Source organism: Phasianus colchicus, chromosome Z, assembly GCF_987193195.1.
Source record: "Phasianus colchicus chromosome Z, bPhaCol1.hap1.1, whole genome shotgun sequence".
Lineage (NCBI taxonomy): Eukaryota > Metazoa > Chordata > Aves > Galliformes > Phasianidae > Phasianus > Phasianus colchicus.
The window spans coordinates 4,814,996-4,836,080 of record NC_143476.1 but is presented as its reverse complement, the minus strand read 5'-3'; the positions used below and the strand labels follow the sequence as shown (position 1 = coordinate 4,836,080).

General features: G+C 49.0%; 1 long non-coding RNA gene across 1 annotated transcript in view; it reads left to right on the top strand.

The window, feature by feature from the left end:
- The window catches only part of LOC149912281 (uncharacterized), a 41,308-nt gene extending 39,494 nt beyond the window's left edge, over nucleotides 1-1,814 (top strand). The window contains exons 2-3 of the long non-coding RNA XR_016462244.1: nucleotides 1,184-1,471; nucleotides 1,591-1,814. This is a non-coding gene — a long non-coding RNA (uncharacterized LOC149912281). The remainder of the gene's footprint in view (nucleotides 1-1,183; nucleotides 1,472-1,590) is intronic.
- Nucleotides 1,815-21,085: the final 19,271 nt, after the last annotated feature.

The window sequence follows — 21,085 nt, the reverse complement described above, 5'->3', positions numbered from 1 at the left end:
AGGGAGAAATGTCCCAGCTTCTAGAAGGACATCAGGACAAAGATATGTAATGAAAATAAGTCCAGGCTGGCAGTCCTTGTGGGCATCAGCTGCTGGCATCTGCATTGGTGTTGCCATGAGCATGGCAAAGCAGGTAAAAGATTGCTTTTCCTTGTGTGACACAGGAGCTCTTGAGTTGAAAGCTAGAGGGATGCAATAGACAGAGCTGCAACCTCTGGCAGACATGGCAAAGGTGAGTGGGATGTTGTTTCAATTAGTGCTGATGTCAGGAAGGACTGTAAGGATGGAAAGGCTGGTGTTTGCCATGGGCAGGGAAACACATCTGGTTTTCATTTTCTCTTTCTCTTTGAGTGCCAGATAAACAGGGGAGAGTGTGCCCTCACCTTGCAACTCTCCTGCCCTCTGCTGATGAGAGGGAGAAATGTCCCAGCTTCTGGAAGGACATTAGGACAAAGGTATGTAATGAAAATAAGTCCAGGCTGGCAGTCCTTGTGGGCATCAGCTGCTGGCATCTGCATTACTGCTGACATGAGCATGGCACAGCAGGTATCAGATTGCTTTTCCTTGTGTGACACAGGAGCTCTTGAGTTGAAAGCTAGAGGGATGCAATAGCAAGAGCTGCAACCTCTGCCAGACATGGCAAAGGTGAGTGGGATGTTGTTTCAATTAGTGCTGATGTCAGGAAGGACTGTAAGGATGGAAAGGCTGGTGTTTGCCATGGGCAGGGAAACACATCTGGTTTTCATTTTCTGTTTCTCTTTGAGTGCCAGATAAACAGGGGAGAGTGTGCCCTCACCTTGCAACTCTCCTGCCCTCTGCTGCTGAGAGGGAGAAATGTCCCAGCTTCTAGAAGGACATCAGGACAAAGATATGTAATGAAAATAAGTCCAGGCTGGCTGTCCTTGTGGGCATCAGCTGCTGGCATCTGCATTGCTGCTGCCATGAGCATGGCACAGCAGGTAACAGATTGCTTTTCCTTGTGTGACACAGGAGCTCTTGACTTGAGAGCTAGAGGGATGCAATAGACAGAGCTGCAACCTCTGCCAGACATGGCAAAGGTGAGTGGGATGTTGTTTCAATTAGTGCTGATGTCAGGAAGGACTGTAAGTATGGAATGGCTGGTGTTTGCCATGGGCACGGAAACACATCTGGTTTTCATTTTCTCTTTCTCTTTGAGTGCAAGATAAACAGGGGAGAGTGTGCCCCCACCTTGGAACTCTCCTGCCCTCTGCTGCTCAGAGGGAGAAATTTTCCAGCTTCTAGAAGGACATCAGGACAAAGATATGTAATGAAAATAAGTCCAGGCTGGCTGTCCTTGTGGGCATCAGCTGCTGGCATTTGCATTGCTGCTGCCATGAGCATGGCACAGCAGGTAACAGATTGCTTTTCCTTGTGTGACACAGGAGCTCTTGACTTGACAGCTAGAGGGATGCAATAGAAGAACCTGCAACCTCTGCCAGACATGGCAAAGGTGAGTGGGATGTTGTTTCAATTAGTGCTGATGTCAGGAAGGACTGTAAGCATGGAAAGGCTGGTGTTTGCCATGGGCAGTAAAACACATCTGGTTTTCATTTTGTCTTAATCTTTCAGTGCTAGATAAGCAGGGGAGAGTTTGCCCTCACCTTGGAACTCTCCTGTTCTCTGCTGCTCTGTGGGAGAAATATCCAGTCTTCTAGAAGGACATCAGGACAAAGATATGTAATGAAAATAAGTCCAGGCTGGCAGTCCTTGTGGGCATCAGCTGCTGGCATCTGCATTTCTGCTGTCATGAGCATGGCAGAGCAGGTAAGGGATTGCTTTTTCTTGTGGGACAGCTGTTAAGCCATTCTGATTCACCCTTTTCATCCACAGCATACAGTTTTTTCCACACTGCTGTTTCTATCCAGCAATGTGCATATGTGCAGTGGTACAGAGGTTGGTGGCCCTGCCTGTGGCAGGGAGTTGGAGATTCCTGATCCTTGAGGTCCCTTCCAACCAGTGCCATTTTATGTGTGTGTGTGTGACTGGCTAAACTCCAACTGTTGCTAGCTCAGCAGGTATACTACTAATTATTGAACGTCTGACAGCTGCTTATCCACACTTGGCCACTATTTCTGGACACCTGCTCATCCCTGAATGGAGAGAATTTTTGAAGCTGGACAGAGGGAGGCCCTGGCTTCTTTGGAGTCTGTTTTTCTTTTGCTGAGCTTCTCCTATCCAATCAGAATGGCCTTACAACATGCTTTCTGGTCCTGAATACTATACCCATGCAATTTGTAACCATTACAGTTCTGTAAGTGAGAATTGATCACATGATTGAACAACTGTATTTCTAAAATATGTTATGAAATAACCTCTTTTTACTAATACTAATAAAGTCTTTCTACTTTTTCAAACTGTTTCTAAGGGCAAATTACTAAACACATGGTGCTGTACTACTTCAGAGCAATCCCACATTTGATAGCCAGTGCAGAAAGAACATTCCATCCTACAGCATTAGCTAGTTCAGAGGTACCAGACGTGTATCTGGATATGGCTGTTGTGCATAACTGGGGCTGAGGGATCAGAAATGACAGCTCCACTCTTGGAGACCACAGAACTAAAATGGAAAGATAAAATAGTTGCAGGGCAATTGTTCTCTGTGCCTGAAGCAGGGACCGATTTATGGGGGAGAGATTTAACAGTTAAATGAGGATTACAGCTGCAAGTCTGTGAAACAGATATCAGGTGTCAATGAATGTGTTAACAGCTGGTGATGAGAAGAAATGAATCCAAAGCTGTGGGCAGGGGAAGGAAATCGGGGTGGACTCACAATTTTCCCTTACAAAGAACTGCCCAAGGAGGGAGTGGAGCTGTGAAACAGCAACAATATCCCATAGCCTTAGAAGGGAGAGTGGGTCTAAAAGCTGTAACACAGACACTGGTTAAGGATGTCTTCTGGAACCTTGTCTGTGGCCTTATAACACCCCAATCCTGTCGGCACGGAAGGCAGACGGCACGTATCGGCTGGTGCAAGATGTAAGGAAATGACTGAACCCGTTCTCAAAAGACAGCCTGTGGTTCCTAACCCCTATACCCTAATGAGTCAGATCCCACACGGACAGCAGTGGTTTGGTGTGAGAGATCTCAAAGATGCTTTCCGGACAGCCTCTGGACTCAGAGAGAAATGGCTGCGTTTGTATGAGGACACATTGTAATCCTATCGTGATTCGTGATGATACTGTAGATACTGGAACTCGTGCTAATCCTTGTCTTTGCAGCATTTGAAGCAAGCAGCTGGTGCTGCTGTCATGCAGAAAGCTCCCTTCCAACCACTCAGCAAGCATTTGGATGAGACAGCTTCCTGCTGGGGAGCCCTCCGACATCACTGCTGCCTCCTCCAGAACCATACCTGCAGATGCTTCAGAGCTCTTCAGCATGGACTTCCTTCCTCCCATCAGCAGCTGCTCCTGCACTGACCTTCATTCACACTGGGATACCATCTGCTTCCAGCAGGAGCTGACCTGCGAGACAGAGAAAGGAAACGTGGGATGAGCACCAATGCAGCAGCACAAGGCTGTGTCACCACCACGTCTTGCAGCCTTGGGAAGTCAGCTGCAACTGCAGCCTTGGTCAGAATTACAACGGGCACCGTAAATTAAGTGTGACCTCTGAAGTTGTTGCCATGATCAGAAATAGACGCTGAAATCGCTCACATAACTGTCGGTGGTTCCCTCCAAATTCTTTTGCTCTGGGGAACAGATGGACTCGGAATGGAAGGACACGAGAAAAATGACATCTGTTTGAGCTCAGCAGACTTGAGAGGTGGGCCTGGGTGAACCTCATGAGGTTCAGCACAGCCAAGTGCAAGGTTTGGCATTTGGGCCGGAGGAATCCCAGGCATTCTTTTGTCATCGTGGTGGTTTCCAATAGACCCCAACAATGAGACATCAGGTCGCCGTGTGGGATCCTGGGTGACACTGCCATTTCCCAGCCATTGCAGCCTAGGGGCAAATAAAGTAAAATACTTCAGAAAGATCTCACACTGATTGCATATTTTACTGTTCTTTTACACAAAACAGAAGGGGAGGGCAGCAGATGCATGCAGCTGCATCAACACCCAGGCTGCTAAAGGAATGGAAAGACAGAAACATCAAATATCAATGCCTTATTCTAATGCAAGGAGGGAAGCTTTTTTCAGTGTTACTTTTTATCATTTAAAATAAGCAGTTGGCACTCTAAGGAAAATCCTGGGCCCCAAGTTCTGGCAGTGTGGCAATCTGGCACGGACTCAGCTGTGAATGATCCAAACAGTCTGTTCCAGATTTTAACATCCCGTATATGCATTCACAAGTTTTCTCTCTTGACTTCCCCTTACAGCCGTTAGATGCCAGCAAAACATCCCACAAACACTCCTTACCTCTGTGCACACAGGCACACATCCAACCAGAGCCATCAGTCATTCCCAGCCATGCGCTCTTCCTCCAATCATGGTCAGCATCACACGGCCGTCACGCAGCTCACTTGACTCAGTTTTTCTCTTCTTTCTGGAGGTGTCCTTGCTTCTCAGCCTTACCTTCTCGTGATGTTTATCTCGCTCTGCAGCTCCTGCTCTGAATAGGCTTTCTTGGATTCCCGCATGACAGGCACAAAATGCAGCCACAGCCCCTGCCACCAAGGTCAGCTCTTCAGCACACATTACCTGAGGAGCACTTGGCAACTCATGCAACCTGAGCAGTGCCAGGAAGACTGTTTCACTTCTGCTTCTCCTGGCTCAGAAATTCATTTTCCTACCTAGAAAATGGGAAAAGAAAAGAAAGAAAAAAGATCCTGACATAAAGCAGACACAATTGATACTATGGAATTCTGGAAGGCAAGGGATTTGCCCCCTATGATGAGAAGTTGAGTGCAAAGAACTAAGAAGAGCCATGAGCAGGTTGTGAACTTGTGGGTAAAATTAGGAAGTGCAGCAGTGCAGGGCTTCTGGAGGTGAGGGTCTGCTACAGCCGCCTGGAAAGAGAGCCTGTTGGTGGGAGCTGCTTACTGCAGCCAGCAGAAGCATCGCACTCACTGACTCTCATCCTGATGGGGGATTCCAGTCAGTCTGGGAAATCAGCATGGCTGGCTGCAAGCAATCTGACAGACTCCTGGAGTGCAGTGAGAATCACTCTGTGGTGCAGGCATTGGGCACAGCAAGCAGAAGGGAAGCATTGCTGGACATGGTGCACACCAGGGGTTACGACAGGAGGCGGTCAGGGCTGCAGTGACCATGCCCTCCTTGAGTTGGTGATCTCAAGGAATGCGGGCCTGGCAGGAAGCAAAGGCAGGAGCCTGAACTTCAGGAGAGCCAGCTGCAGGCTGTTCCAGGAATTCTTGGATGAGATCCTCTGGACAACTGTTTGTAGGGGCAAAGGGATGGAAAAGAGCTGGTCACTTTCTCAGAAAAAAACTTGCTCAGGTTGCACGCTGAGCTGCAGGAGAGGAAGGGGAGGAGGTGCCAGCACGGCTCTGCACGATGCTCTGCCACACTGGGCAGCTTGATCATGGCTCAGCAGTGGGATCCGACGAGGAGAAGGGGAGAAGGAAATCAAGGATGGGAGGGAGCCATCAGACACAGTCGGTGAGTGTCTGTGAAGTCTTGCAGACCCAGAGATTCCCAGGTTGTTTCTGCTTTTGTAGCATTTGTGTGCTGCAGGGTGAGCAAATTCTTCTGCTGCTTGATTCTTCTGCAGGAGCCGCCTAAAAGGGAAATGGCCACTGAGCTGCAGACCAAGCAGTACTGCCTGACGTTGGCCAGGGGGAGCTTCTCCTGCCGCAGTGTGCTGATGACAGGTCTGGAGATGATCTGCAGGGCCAGTTCGTAGGTGGGAGCCAGGAAAGGACATGATGGGAGGAGGGAGGTGTTAAGCAACATCCAAGGCATGGAAATGCATCAAAAAGCCCTGAAAAGCATCACAAAGCCACAGCCAGGAAGCTTGGGAGTATCATGAGCAGCATCCAGGATGCGAGAGATTATTTGCTACCATGCCAAATGGTAGCAGAGCTCCCCCTGCAGACATCCCAAAGCCAGACAAAACAGGAACAAACCTGGAGCTGTGCTGCACGCACCCCACAGCCACAGCATTGCAAGCTGGGGTGCCTTGCTGTGTGCTGCATTCATCCCAGTCCGTGTGAATGACGACTCTGGAGGCAGTCAAGGTGTTGGTTGAGCACAAGTGTGCTTTTATTATTGTATAAAAGACAGGAGGGTGGGAGAGGTCCACGGTGACTTAGGGACTCATCCTGTCTTGTCATGGAGAGAGTGGCTCAGAGCTCTCAGTGCTGCTGTCCGGTGCCTGGGACTGGAGGCCTGATTGAAAGTCCCCCTGCAAGAGGCTCTGCTCCTCCTCAATGATGCTGACCTGCTCCTGCATGGAGGTGCTGCTGTCGGGGCACTCACACTGCTCTTGGGATGGCCTGCACTGCAGAGACTCTGGGTTAAAATCCACGCTTGTGACTCTGGTGTCTGGGAGGCACAGGTCAGCAACTTCAGCAGAGCCAGGTGTAATGAGAGCATGGACTTCGATGAGCTCCTTCTCTTCATTAATGTTGTTAGATGGAAGGCTGCTGTTGGAACTGCAGCAATTTGTGCTTCCTAAGAGCTCTCCACTGATGGAAGCACACAGAGCATCATTGCTACTTGCCCTGGATCTTATGGCTTGGCAAGGGCTCGATTCACCTGGAAAGGATACACAGGGGTTAGTGTCAAACTTTCACAAGCTGAATGACGACAGTGGTTCTTGATCAGGAATGAAGATTTAGGCAGGGGCTGGAATGCTAGAAGGAGATAGAAGTGCACTGCAAGCTTGAATTCGATGTTCCTGAAAAGCAGGGATTTGGAAGCTGCATTTGCACCCTTACCTGCCAGGACTACCACTGCTGTTTCTGAGGGCTGCCTGGCATTGCGCTGCAGTTGGCGTTTGCTGCCAGAGGATGGCTTTCTGAGCCTGAAGCAGCAACACCAACTGCTAGCTGGTGATTCCTCACTCTTCCTGGGTGGATTTTGCCTGGAGAGAGAAAACAGCCAATGCTGTGAGTCGTGCGTGGTGCAGGGTGAGGGAAGAGCAGCACTGAGCTCTTGGCAGCAGTTGCTTGTTCCTAGCACTGCCTGGTTTCTGCAGAAAAACAGAAAAACCCACCCAAACAATGATGCTAGGTGCTGGAAAAGAAAGTCCTCTTTACCTGTCAGATGGAAAGTCAATGATTGTGTGGAATTTGCCCTGCCCAGCTGCAGGGCTTTCTTCCACTTCAATGTCGTGGCTGCTCTCTGTCACAGGGGGAGAGCTGCTGTGGCCTCGCCTCTGTGCCTGTGCCTCCTCCAGGCTGAGCAGCTTTGTGGCAGCAGAAGAGACCCCCACAGACTTGGGCCCTGGGAGAGAATTGTGCCCTGTCAGGGAAAACCACAGGTAAGAGCGAGGATCAGAAAGCAGCAGCACAGCCACCAGAGTTCTGGGGGAGGTGCTGTATTTTTCACAGGCTTGCTTATCCGAGCCACTGGAAGAAGAGGAGCTCAAAATAACCATGTGGGCAGAGGTGTGTTTATGGCAAAGGACACGGTCATCATTAAGAGCAGCTTACTGTATCAAAATAGGCAAGGAAAAACCCAAGGAAATGGTGGCAGGGAACTGAGAAAGCTTCGCTGCCACACTTGTATCAAGCTTTTCCTGCATGCAAACATAATAATGACAGTTTCTTCCTTGTGAAATTTGGGCTTGGACATTCTAAGCATCCAGCAACAGGATGCCACACCCTAATGGAAGCCCAGAGGTCTGCTGTCCCCTTGAAGGTAAAAGAGAATCTCAAAGGTCCTGGAGAAGGCCTGCATTTGATCAAGGTGTCAGGTCAAGATCAAGCTAATGGAGGAAGACACTCACCTGCTGCATCTGCAATGTCTGCTCTGGATTTGGAGCAGAAGAGGATGTCTGTGTGGTTGATGATGAATTCCACCACATCTGACTGTGTCTGCAGCTCCATGCAGGCAGCTCTTCCGCTGGCGCAGGCAGACTCGTTCTGCTGTGATCTGTAGAAAAGGCAGATTTTAGAAGTCATTTCTCCAAGACCGTTTCCCCGAGTCTGAATTGTTGCAGCCAAAAGCTGTCAGCTGAGGCTCTGGAGACTTCCGCAGTGGGCAATCAGTGATGCCACTGCAGAAATTCCCCTGGATGATCAAGGACACGTCAGTCCCATCTCAACAAGACTGCAGAAATTGTCACCTAGACATTGTGCCCATGGGGTTGGAGAACAGCCCAGGATCCCGCTCTTCTGTCAGCCACAGATTTTACAGGAGAAGAGCACATTTGATGGAGAAAAAGAGAGGACTGTTTTTTTTTTTTACTGGAGAACAGATGTCAGTGTTGTGTTGAAACAGAAGCAGAAGTTTACCTTAAGAGGTTTGGAGCCCACACAATGGCTAGGTTCTTGGCATGCATGTTTGTTATTGTGGAGCTCCCAGCCAGACACGCCAAGTGTCTCATCAGGAACTCCAGTGTCCTGGAAAACAAGAGAGGCAAACGTTCAGCACCAACGAGCATGCCGTGCTGCAATTCAGAAAGCAAACCTCCATTCATGCTACTTCTTGTGATTGCTACTGTCACCGAAGATGAAGTAGATCCAACTTGACTGAGTGCCACGCTGCAGCACCAAGCCCCAGCACAGCACAGCCGCAGCCATCAGCTGCACCAAGCGTGCCCCCGTGCCCAGGAACTGACCCCATATAGTAAGCCCATGGAGCCTTCAACCCTTCAGCATACACAGGCATCATGTTGCCGGCGTGAGACAGAGCCTGGAACCGCATCGTTGCCCTCTGCAATGCAGCAGGGCTGAGCTCAGCAGGCTGAGGGCAGCACTGACCTGTAGTGAGGAGCGGGCAGCTGCTGGATGACGTCCTGCATTCTGAGCAGCCGCTCCTCCTCTGTAGCGGCACCAACAGCATCCTGGAGTAGTGCAGAAAGGGAGCGAGACACCAATCAGGCTAGTACACCACTGCGAGTAAACCTCGTGGGGCTGACAGCAAAAGGGCCTCCGAGCTGGGGCACAGCTGCAGCCATCTGCCAAGAGGCCCAGGAAGAGGGAAATGAAAGACGTGGCCTTGTGCTTACCGAGAACTTGCCGTACAGCTGGTGGGTGAGCAGAGGGTTCGGGAGCTCCCTGAAGTACATCTTGCAGAGGGAGCTCACGCTGTGAATGTCACGGACGGTGAGCTCAGGAATCTGCTCCGACTCAAATTCCTGCCTGGAGAGAGGGACGCAAACCCGGTTGAGCGAGAGGAAGGCAAGCCCAAAGCCACACCAGATGCACTCAGGCTGTGTCAGTCGCAGCACTCTTACCGCAGTCTCTGGATGTTGGACGCGACGCCGGACAGGCGGTATATCCCCTGCACCACGCCGTGCTGCTCAAGGAACTCAGCGCAGCTCTGGAGGACCTGGGGGACTGAAGAACACGTGCCAGCCGTCAGTGGAGCTCCTGATTCAATCGTGCTGCAGGCTGTGCTTCACATCCCATCCACTAAGCCCAGCCAGGCTTGGCTGAAGCAAATACAGATGTGCTTGTCTCTTAGGAGCATCCGCCTCACTTTATCCTTCAGCCATCAACTCCCATTACACGTGTCTCCACGGCTATCAGCCTGCCCCCTGCTAGATACGAGCTCCCTTTCATCTTCTTTAGATGCCCAGCAGAGGAAGATCTCAGGAATGGGCAGCTCCTTACCATCACGACCGGAGTGGAGAAGATGCTCTCCCAGGTCACCGCCAAACACCCTTTCCTTCTCCACCTCCCGCTCGGTCGGTTTCTTTGGGCGGGCCTTCACCAAGGAACGAAGGAAGGTGAGGATCTTGCTGCGTTTCTTGGGCACTGCACAACAAAAGGAAGAAACCAGGTCATTTCAGGTCTGGCTCCGTTGGACGAGGCCGAGCACAGCACATTCTACAGAGCACGTCAGAACGGGAAGAACATTACCAACCAGTATATACAAAAAGGGATTTTCCCCATCTCTGGAGGAGCCCAAGGCCGGGTTGGATGGGGCCCTGGGCAGCCTGATCTAGTCTCACATTAAATGTGGGGGCTGGGAGACCATCCTGAGGAGGGTTGGAGCATGATGATCCCTGAGGTCCCATCCATCCCAAGCCATTCCATGAGTATTCTATAGTTTTGCCAAGTCCAATCATAAACACAGGAGGATTGGGCCAAATCTCTGCCCCATGGTGTGCATGAAGAATCATCAACCCAGAGGACAATGTGGGATGGATAAAGGAGGTACTAAACATGGAACGCACCCCAAAAAAGACTTCATTTTGCTTCCCCACACCATCAAATGTAACATCCGTACCTGGCTTTGGCACAGAGTTGATGAGTGCCTCAGGAATGTTCTTATTAATGAGTTCCACACACTCCCCTGGGAAAAATCCAACCTGTAACAAGAAGAAAAGAGAGGCCAACTATTGCATGCAGCACTTCTCAGATCTGAATTGTTAAACCAAAAGGCACATAACATTTCCCTCGGAACGTGCTTGCCTGATGTTCCATAAGACTATCCAGCAGAAAATGACCATAGTTCACAGCATAAAGGTAAGAATTTTTCAACATTTGCAGCCAAAGGCAAGGTCCTCTGACACCGACACAGGGAAACTATGTCCTTTAGGCATCCTGTGCAGGCAGAGCAGCTCTAAGCTGAGATTCCTGCCTTTACTGAAGTTGCACTCTCCAGTCTGAAGCTTGTGCCTACCTGGAAGCCGAGCTTGCCTCTCCACCAGGGGGTCAGCTCCTTTGGTGGCATGTCGATGACACACACGATGTCTCCCACCTGCAAGAGATTGCAACGTCAATCCCAGCTTCAGCACGGCTGGGAGGAAAGCACAGCTCAAATGACTGCATTCTTCTGCACTGCCAAACATGGCCGAGCATGAGAGCACTTGCACCAGTGCAGCTCTGAAGGCATTTGCCATTGTAAAATTGAGCAACAAGGAACGCCTTGAACTGCTTACCTCAAAGGAGAGTTCATCCGCTGCCTGGGCAACGTGTCTCTTAATAGCATGGGCAGCAGCAATAGCTGGAACATTCACAGGTGCCACCTCATGGTCCAGCAGGGGCTTCCCCTTGTTCTCAGTCTGAAACAGAGAGCACAGGCCACGGTGAGGAGCTGGGAACCAACAAGGAGATTTCAAGGTGAGGAGCACATCTGCAGAGAAAGCTGCAGGAAATGCACTCGGTCCTTATCATGGGCACTTCAGAAGGAACTGCAAGTCTAATAACGGCTGTTTCTCTCCCTGGTGTGCAGCAGGCACACGCCAGCAAAGATGCATCTCTCCCCACCCAGACTAATCAGCAATGGCACTGACGCAGACAGGTGGCCTTGTCCATTTTGGCCCCTCCTTTCCTGCGCTCTTTGTGCAGGAAGGCTGACTGTTTCAGATGCTAGGAGACCGTGAAGAGGGAAACCAAAGCTACGGCTGCAGTTACAAGGTGCAAACAGTGCCATTGCAAGCACCAAGCAGCTCTCTTGAGCAGTCCAACCAACAGCGAGGCCAAACAGAGCAGAGAATGATTGTTGTTTCTGCAGCCATTTGAAGGGAAAAGTCAGTAGAGGACAAACACAACAGCCGAGATGGCTCTGGTACTTTTATAAACTTGCCACACTTGCACTACTGTCTTGCCACAGAGGAGCTCTCTTGGAAAGCAGGAGAGCACATCTGCGGCTCACTCTGCTGGCTGCAGTCAGGGAACAAAGACCAATCAGAGCTTCATACTCTACCTCTGTCCATGCCAGGTCAGGCCCACAGCTGATCTCGCTGCACGCCACAGCCATCAGCGTAGGTGTGACAAGCTGGAACTGAAAAGAAACACACTTTTATTTTCTCTGTTCACATCTCTGCTGTGCTCCCTACAGCTGTCGGGCACACTCACACAGCCCAAGCACGCCTGCTGGTGTCCCTGGTGATGCTGTGCAGCTCTGCACAAGCTGGGGCTGGGACTCTTTGCCTAAGGGATTGCTTTCCTGTAGACCAGCTGGTCACAGCACCACAGACAGCATCCTTCTGAGGGCTGAGCTGCAGAGCACGTGGAGAAAACCCACACGTGACCAGCGTCCCATCAAAGCTGGATGAGGCTGTGTTACTAAACACGGGGCGTCACGGGCTGCTAAAGCATGTGGGGGGACAAACCATGGCAGGTACCTGGCAAGAGATCAGAACGAGGGAGAGAAATCTCACGAATATGCAGCCGTTCCTTGTCACTTTGCTCTGATCTTCCACGAGCAAAAGCTGCAGCAGGGAAGCAGGCAGAGGGTGGAGAGAGGAGAGAGAAAGAGCAGGTCAGTTTGCTTCCACGGTTTAGCAAAGAATACGAGGGAAAAACCAAAATCTGCCCTCCCTCAACTTAAAAACTTAAGTTTTCAACTTAAAACCATTTCCCCTTGTCCTGCTGTTATCTACCCTTTCAAAGAGTTGATTCCCCTCCTCTTTTTAGGCTCCCTTTAGGTACTGAAGGCTGCCATGAGGTCACCCCACAGCCTTCTTTTCTCCAGGCTGAACAAGCCCAGCTCCCTCAGCCTGTCTTTGCAGGGGAGGTGCTCCTGTCCCCTGATCATCTCTGTAGCTTGCCTCTGGACCCTCTCCAGCAGCTCCCTGTCTTTCTGGACACTGTACTGCAGCTGGGGCCTCACAAGAGCAGAGCAGGGGGGGACGATCACCTCCCTGTCCCTCATGGCCACCCCTCTGCTGATGGAGATAATGTGATCCTATGAGCTCCGCCAGCCAGCAGTTCTCAGCACTCACTGTCCCCCCGTCTCTCCCACACTGTCTCAGCTTACCTACAAGGTGCTGCACAGGACGGTGTGAAGACAAAGGGACGCAGTCGGTGCACAAGTGCAACAAGCGAGCTGCTCAGTCAGAGCTCCAGCGCTCCAATGAAGGGACGCAGCACGCACTGCTCCTCCCCTCATTCTAGCCCTTATGACATCACTGAGGGCCACCAGGCTGCTCCACCACGACGGACAGGGTGGGGAGGCAAGACCAGTCCCAAGGGCAGAAGATTCCAACAGCCCAGCCCAACGTTCTGGAATCAGGGGCTGCTTGGAATTCTACCCCAGCCAAATCCTGGAGAAGCTGGCACGGGGTCGTCATGACCAAAGCGCAGGACCTGGCGCTTGCTCTTGTTGAGCCTCGCACAACTGGCCTCAGTGCATCCCTCTGGAGGGCCTTCCTGCCCTCAGCCAGATGGACGCTTCCTCCCAGCAGCGTACCTTGCAGTGCTGGGCCCATGTCAAATCCACACTAGAGTGGCTTTTGTTACATTCAAGGGCATGTTGCAGCACCCATCTATTTCACCTGGAAGGAAATAAAGCAGGAGATGGGAGAAACACAGAACTGCTGCCAGACTGCTTTATCACCTTCTTACACCAACTTCCCTTGCCTCATCCCCTACCCCAACTCCTGGATGATGCCCACAGGCTGACAGTTGGATCTCAAGTCCATAGGACTCCTTTCACAGGACTCCATCAAAAAGGCTGTCACACTTGTTCCGTACACTCACACTGACCCAGCAGTGGTATCACAGTCACTTAACACACACACAACAACCAAACCCCGAGCATGCACATCCCTTCCTGCGTGACTGCAGCCCACAGCTCCCCTTCACACCTCCGTGGATCTCTGGTGTTTTACACTGATGCAGCCTCGCTGCAGCTCCGTGGCTGTCACACAAGGCCTGCAGGACCTCTTTCTCTGCAAACCCTGTCTGCAGGCATTGGTTCATGAGGTTCACCTCCTGCCCTCCTGAGCAAAAACAAGCACTAAGAACAAGAGCAAAGCACGCTGGACTCGACCTGGCTGGATCCCCAGCCCTCAGTCCTGTCAGACGGACCCTGGTGTGGAGACTCATCCCCAAAGCCTGGCTGGACATCAGCACAGGCATCATTCTTCAAACACCCCATCCAAGCAGCAAGGGATCAAAGCGTTGGCACAGCTGAAACAGAAATGCTGTGTGAGTTTCCTGTTAGCACTGAGCAGGAACAAATCTACCGCTGAGCAGCGGGATGTGAGACAAGCAGCAGAAGACACCAAACCTGCAGAACCAGCTCGTTTGGGGTCGGTCCAGATGTTTGTCTGCTCCCTTCCCTGGCCCAGGCCAAGCTTGTGAGCTGCTCCTCCTTTGTGCAGGGGGAAATGGTGCAGATGCCATGTGGTGGCTATGCACAGCATGCCTTGGACTTGCTTTTCCTCTCTCCATCTGCCATTAGCAAACAGCATCTCCAGCCTCCAGAGATCACTGAGTCCAACCCCTGCACAACAGTGAAAAAAAAGATATGATAAGGGGTACTTAAAGGACAGCATCTGTAATCAGATCAGACTCCTGCACTGTGAAGACTTCCATGAGTATTCCTGCAGAGTGCATCACTTAGTCTCTCTTTAGCCTTGTGTTCATGGTTTTCCTGTAAGAGCTTGTCTAAACACTGCCTATAATCGTGGTTATGCTAGAAGCATTTGGATTTATTGATCCTCAGTGTGATTTCAATAACAAATGCAGATGTTTTTTGTTAGGGACAGCTTTCAATTTCTCAACTGAAATTTCAATATTGCATTAGGTGTTGACAACCACGGGGCTGCAGTACAGAGAATTACAGGAAGATTAATTTCTCCATCTCCATGCTCCTAGACATTTATGTTTACAGTGATGTAGTTATAGACAAAGTTGCAAGATACCAAAGCTAGAATAACCTCTTGGTGCAGCAGGATGTCTGGAGCCCAAGTGCAGAGTCTCAGTGTTGCAAAGCCTTGAAGAGGTGCACCGTATGTGCTGGGGCTGATGACACAGACACTGGAGCAAGGCCAGTGTGCTGTTAGAAACTTGATCAGCAGCTGATCTGTTGTAAGCCATTTCTGGACACAAATGGGATCTGGTCGACTTAGGACATGACCTTTGGGCTGGAGAGCAACTCCCCGAGGAATCACACAGCCACTGCAGACCGTTGGCAAGAACCCCATACCAAAACAGCTCATCTGCAATCAGTTTCTAATCTGTGCAGCAGTGATTGGAACAGGCGCACGCTCTCTGGAATTGCAGGAATGTTCACAAGTGGAATGTACATCACCTGTGTGCTCCAGCTCTTCTGTGTGCATGCTAGGAGCAGTGATCCCCCTGCACCCAGGGCTGCAATAAAGTCATGTTGGGTTTCTAACCTGCCAGCCAGCAGCCCAGGCTGCCCAGAGCCACATCCAGCCTGGCCTTGGCTGCCTGCAGGGATGGGGCATCCACAGCCTCCCTGGGCAACCTGTTCCAGTGCCTCACCACCCTCTGGCTGAAAAACTTCCTCCTCACATCCAACCTAAACCTCAACACCCCCCGTCTCAGTTTAAAGCCATTCCCCACTTGTCCCATCACTATCCACCCTCCAAAACAAAACACCTCATCTGTTCAACACTGAAAGAGCAAAATAACCCACAGCTCTTACTTCCACTGTATGCATTTAATTCCAAACTTAAGGTCACAGGTTAATTACTCATGTGATCCTTCCTGACAGAAGAACTACTCGTAGTGATGTGTAGGAGTAAGGAACAGTTTGAAAAGGTCATGGACATATTAGAACTTGCAGCATTTATCTTAATAGATGCCTACATTGCAAAGCATTTTGTAAAACACACGTTACAAGCACTGTGCATTGGATTACACTATATCAAACTCTAAGTAACAATACAGGTTGCTTTTAAATCTACACTTACATGTTTTCTTCTAACTCCTTGATAAAATTCTTTACTACCTTCAGTTTTACAGCCAAAGCAGTGTTTGAGCTGGTAATGTACTCTTGAACAGCACTGTTGCCTTTAACATTTGTATGTTTAGATCTGAAGAGAGAATTTGGTCATTATTTCATGATGAGAGAATCTTATATGACAAAACAGAATTACAAAAATCTGACAATACTGTAAAATGCCAGCGTAAGAATGTGGCTTTGATTTTTTTTTTTTCTTTCTTTTTCTTCTTTTTTCTTTTTCTTACTTTTTTTTTTTTTAAAAAATGGTGAGTGTACCATTAATTCAAGACAAGAATTTTGTTTGTAAGTCGATCTCTATAACTGTTCTTGGCATCATTCTGTAGGATGAAGTAGATACATGGAATTTGGCACTGGCTCCCCAGGGCAGTGGTTTGGCACTGAGCTGACAAAGGCCAAAGAGCATTTGCACAATGCTCTCAGACACAGGGCTTGACCCATAGGAGGTCCGGTGTGGAACCAGGAGGTGGAATACATGATCCTCGAGGTCCCTTCCAAATACAGATATTCCATGATCCTCTAATACTTATATTCCCAAGTCCTGTACACAGTGCTCAGGTGCTTAATTGAAAGGTTCCATGAAACAGTGAGGTATCTATGTCCCTTTACCACTCAGTTATTCAATTTGCCACATGGATCTTTTATCCAGTCACATTAAAAAAACACTCAAAGTATTTCCTTCAGTCTTCCATTCTGATAGAGCTTTCTGGAGCAAATAAAGAGTTGCAACTCAGAATGTCCACACCTCCCTTCCTGCACCCTGCATACACTTTTCATTGTACTGTGATTACGTACCATTCTATTGTCACCCTCATTCTGTCCTTATCTAGGCAGTTTAATGCCATTAAATTTTCCAGCAACAGATGCCCACAAGTACAGCCAGCCTGGAAATATTTTGATTACTTATCTTTGTCCTGATGTCCTTGTAGGAGGTGGGACATTTCTCCATCTCAGCAGCAGAGGGCAGGAGGGGTCCAAGGTGAGGGCACGCTCTCCTCTATTTTTCTGGAACTCAAAGAGAAAGAGAAAATGAAAACCAGATGTGTTTCCCTGCCCATGGCAAACACCAGCCTTTCCATCCTTACAGTCCTTCCTGCCATCAGCAGAGATATTTTGCTTTCTTGTGCCACTTCATCCCTTTAGCATCTGGCATTCTAACAAAAAAGTACTCTAACACAGGAATTTTAATATTTTCATATTAAATGTCAGAATTAAGGAACCATTATTATTACCAAATATTTAAAACATTCAACCCAGTGAGAAGTGAACTGATGTTGCATTTAGCATTCAGATAAGAACTTGACATTTCTCCGGGAAATTCTGTAATCATCATAGTGTTTCACAGTTTTCAGTTTATGAATACTAGTTAAGTCTTCACTAATACATTATCTTCTTCCCCCTTTATGCTTTCTATATTGCTTCTGAAGCAGACTTACCTCATGATTGAATAAATGTATAGTAATGTCCAAGGTGCTTGGATTGAACAAAAATAATCCCAGTATGGGGTTCAGTCAGACTTCTATAGAATAGGTGAATCTTATGCACTGGTGCCAGAGATTTCCAATAGACGACAGGAAGTTCAACAGATGAAAAGTGCACCTAAGTAAAAAGTGCTACTTTAATAAACTATAGTCTCATTGTCAAGCCTTGCACTGTCTCAGCAGATTATTACAAAATGTTCATTCAAGCAGGAATTAAGGGATGCGTCTGAATTGATAACAACAACGAGTAATTAAGAAAGCTTGACTGCAGTCTGCTTGAGGATTCCAGTCTGAAGTGTGTTCCACCTGATGACAACTGGGAATGTCTTTCTCTCACCATTAGAACCATTGCACCTCTGACTAAACACATAGCTAATCACCACTGAAAACCTAGGTGCAATTTCTGCAGTGCACAGACCAACTACGTGTTGATTAACATTCAGAGAGATTGTGCAGGTGTCCTTTTAGGAACTGGCCTACAGTATGCTAAGAGGGATGGATGTGGGGACATTAGGATAACGTGCCCTCTGCCTTTTAAGACAGCCCCAGCAGAGCAGGTCAGCAGGCTGAAGAGCTGCGTGGGTCACCAGGGCTCAGAGACTTCACTCGGCCACCTGAAAGTTGAGGGACTTCAGCCCAAGCTGCCCTTTTCCATGCAGGCAAGGAGGCCAAGAGAAGGTGGATCGGCACGGTTCTGGTGCAGACAGGGGCTGCAGTGTGAGCAGGCCTACACAGACAAGGCTGTGCCCACACAGAGTGACAGCAGCTTTCGCTGTGAGCAGATTCCCAGGGGGCCTGAGCCATGGCAGTTCTTGATGGCAGCATGTTCCAATCAGCCCTGGAAGTCTTCTCTGGACGTCTGTCGCATTCTGGAATCCACACTGAGGACGCAGTCGCTGTGTCAGAGCAGCTGGCAGAGTCACGGGGAACCGTGACGTAGTTGGCCCAGGGAGCAACAACAAGGCCTGCACTGCTCAGCCAGCCCAGGCCAAAGGGGAGCACGAGAGAGAGCAGAGGAGAGAGGGGGGGAAAGAGGGCCAGGAAGGAAAGGCCTGTGCCTGAATGGACGTGTAGCAGCAGCTGCTGACAGCAAACTCGGTGATGGCAGGGGCACAGCAGAGCAGTGCAATGCTGGCAGCTTCCTGTGTCTTTCACACAGGCACTGCAGACATGGCCAGCACTGGGAGATCAGCAGAACTGCTGCACACCTCTGCCAGCCCAGGCCAGAGGAGTGCAGAACAGTGAGCTGCTGCTGAGGGGAGAGAGGATGGCCTGAGAGCTGACCTGAGAGGCAGGGCTGGCTGTGTGACAGCAGCCTCTGTGTCCTCCTCCTGTGTCTGTGAGGGCCAGAGGGCCAGAAGAGAACATGCCCAGACAACGAAGCCCTGCTGTCCTCTGCTGCTCAGCTGGAGAGATGTTCCGCCTTCCTGAAGGACGCTGATCCAAAGGGAAGGAATCAAAGGAAGTCCAGGCTGGCTGTCCTTGTGGGCATCAGCTGCTGGCAGCTGCCTCTGTGCTGCCATGGGCAGGGCACAGCACACACAGTGTTTGCAGTTCCCTGTGTGACACTGGCCCTGGTGACCTGACAGCCATAGGGAGACAAGAGAAAGAGCTGCCTCCCTCTGCCAGATGAGGCAAAGGTGAGAATCCCAGAATCACAGCATGGCCCGGGTTGGAAAGGAGCTCAAGGTTCATGAATCTCCAACCCTTGGCTCTCCAAGGGTGCACAGGGGGCTTTGTTCTCCCTGTGGTGCAGCTTCAGTGCCAACTCACAGCTGAGCTGGTTGGCACACTGTGACAGCCTGCCGCTCTGAAGCTCTTGGGGCAGTGCTCAGTTCTTTCTGAAGTACTCTGGAAAATGCTGCTTCTCCTTCACCAAGTCTGTTTCCAGACAGACGTCTTTTTCTCCTCTGTACACACAAACAGTGTCTTGTAACTCCCTGGCACAGTGCTCAGAAGTGATACTTCTGGAAGCACGTCAGAGAAAAGTGGCCTTGTCCCAGTGGACTTTCAGAGCAGATGAGAACAAGTCTTGGTTGACGGCTTTCTTCTGCTTCTGGAACTGCACAGGCAGGTTGTGTGTTGTCATACTTCGTGCTGTGGGATTTCATCAGTGAAAGGATTCTGCTGTAATGACTGTCATTCTAAAGCTGATATTGTTTCTACCGCATCAGGCTTGCAGGAAGCATCTTTGATCAACAGAGAAATCAGAAAAATGGCTTTTCCTATTGCAGTTTCCTTTTAACTAGTGATGAAAGCTGTCAGTTTATTTTTGGCACCAGAAATCCTGGGATGCAACCAGGTTAGATAAGAAGTGACACTGAGTCAACAGTAAAGGAACATAGATGAGACAGCATCACACAGCTCTGGAAAAGATGTTCCAGCTCTGTGTCTACCTACACCTTCAGGAGATGAAAAGTACTGGCTTACTGAGGTGTCCTGGGTTGCAGGCTCTGTTAATCTCCATTTCTGGAAGAGCTGCTTGCAATAAATACCTTGTAAGGTGAATGAGCTTGATAGAATCAGGGTGTGAAAGAGATGGATTTGCTGTTTCCCTGAAGGTGCAGGAGTATTGCTGTGCCTACAGTCAGTAAACAAGGCAGAAATCACTGTGCTCCTCAGAATGAAAAGCAAAAGAATAAAAATCTTTTTGGGAGTGACAGCACGCCTGAATGAAGCACAAATCTAAACATTTAAAATAAGGGCTAGTGTCAAAGGGACTTGCAGTATTTCTCGTGAAGAAATATTTGATGCTTCTTTAGGAAAGTCATCCTAACAAAAGTGTACTGATGTCTTTGCTGAGGATTTCCTTGGTTCCAGCCTGAAGGTGTGTGCAGGCATGAGCAGGCAGTGCTGAGCTGCAGGTGAGTGCCTGTGTCCCACAGCAGGAAACCCGTGGATGTCTTCAGGGGTTTGAAATGGGCAGAGCTGTGAAACCTGCAGGCTTTCACTGAAATTGTCCTCTGCTTCATTTTGTAATCTTAGTTTCACCAATGCTTTCCAATATAATTTTCGTATGAATGCAGATACATGGGATAGGATTTAAAGTTTTTATGGTGCTGCTGTATAATTTTCTGTAGTCATCATAAGCCAATAAAAAAAAAAATGGTAATCAGGCAATCTATTAACAACCTGTGGCACGTGTCAAAACAATGAAATTCCTTGCAGGAAGACAATATTGCTATATAATAATGTGGCTATCCAAAACTGTTAATTATACTTGATGAGCTGGAGATAATCCTAAAATGGGGGACTTTGATCTTAGCCAAGAATAATAAAACTTATTATCATTCTTAAATTGGCAGCTGCTATCAAAAGCCTGTGTCTTATTTCCCTTTTAGTAACACTGGCTAAATCAGAGAAAATGATAAAAGAATTTCATGATTGCAGCTTAGGGATTCTTTCCCACTTGACCAGAAGTAATCAATGTCCAAAAATGTCTGTAAATACTTTTTCTATATTATTTTGCCAGATGAATTGATATTTGAGATGAATGGCAAAAACATTTTGCGTACATAGATAAGCAATGCAAATTTCCTGGATTGTTTTAGAGAAAAAAGCTCCGGTTATCTGATCGTTTCCATGCAGAAATAAGATTTACAGAAAAATTCTCATTATCATTATTCATGCATGAATAAGTTCAAAACAGAGATGTGGGGGATGTTGTTTCAATTCCAGGTAATTGCAAGAAGGACTGTCAGGATGGAAAGGCTAGTGTCTGCCATGGGCAAAGAAACACTTCTGGTTTTCATGTTCCCTTTGTCTTTGAGTGCAAGAGGCCATGAGGAGAGTGTGCCCTAAACTTGGTCCTTTTTTGACCATTGCAGCAGAGATGGAGAAGTGTTCA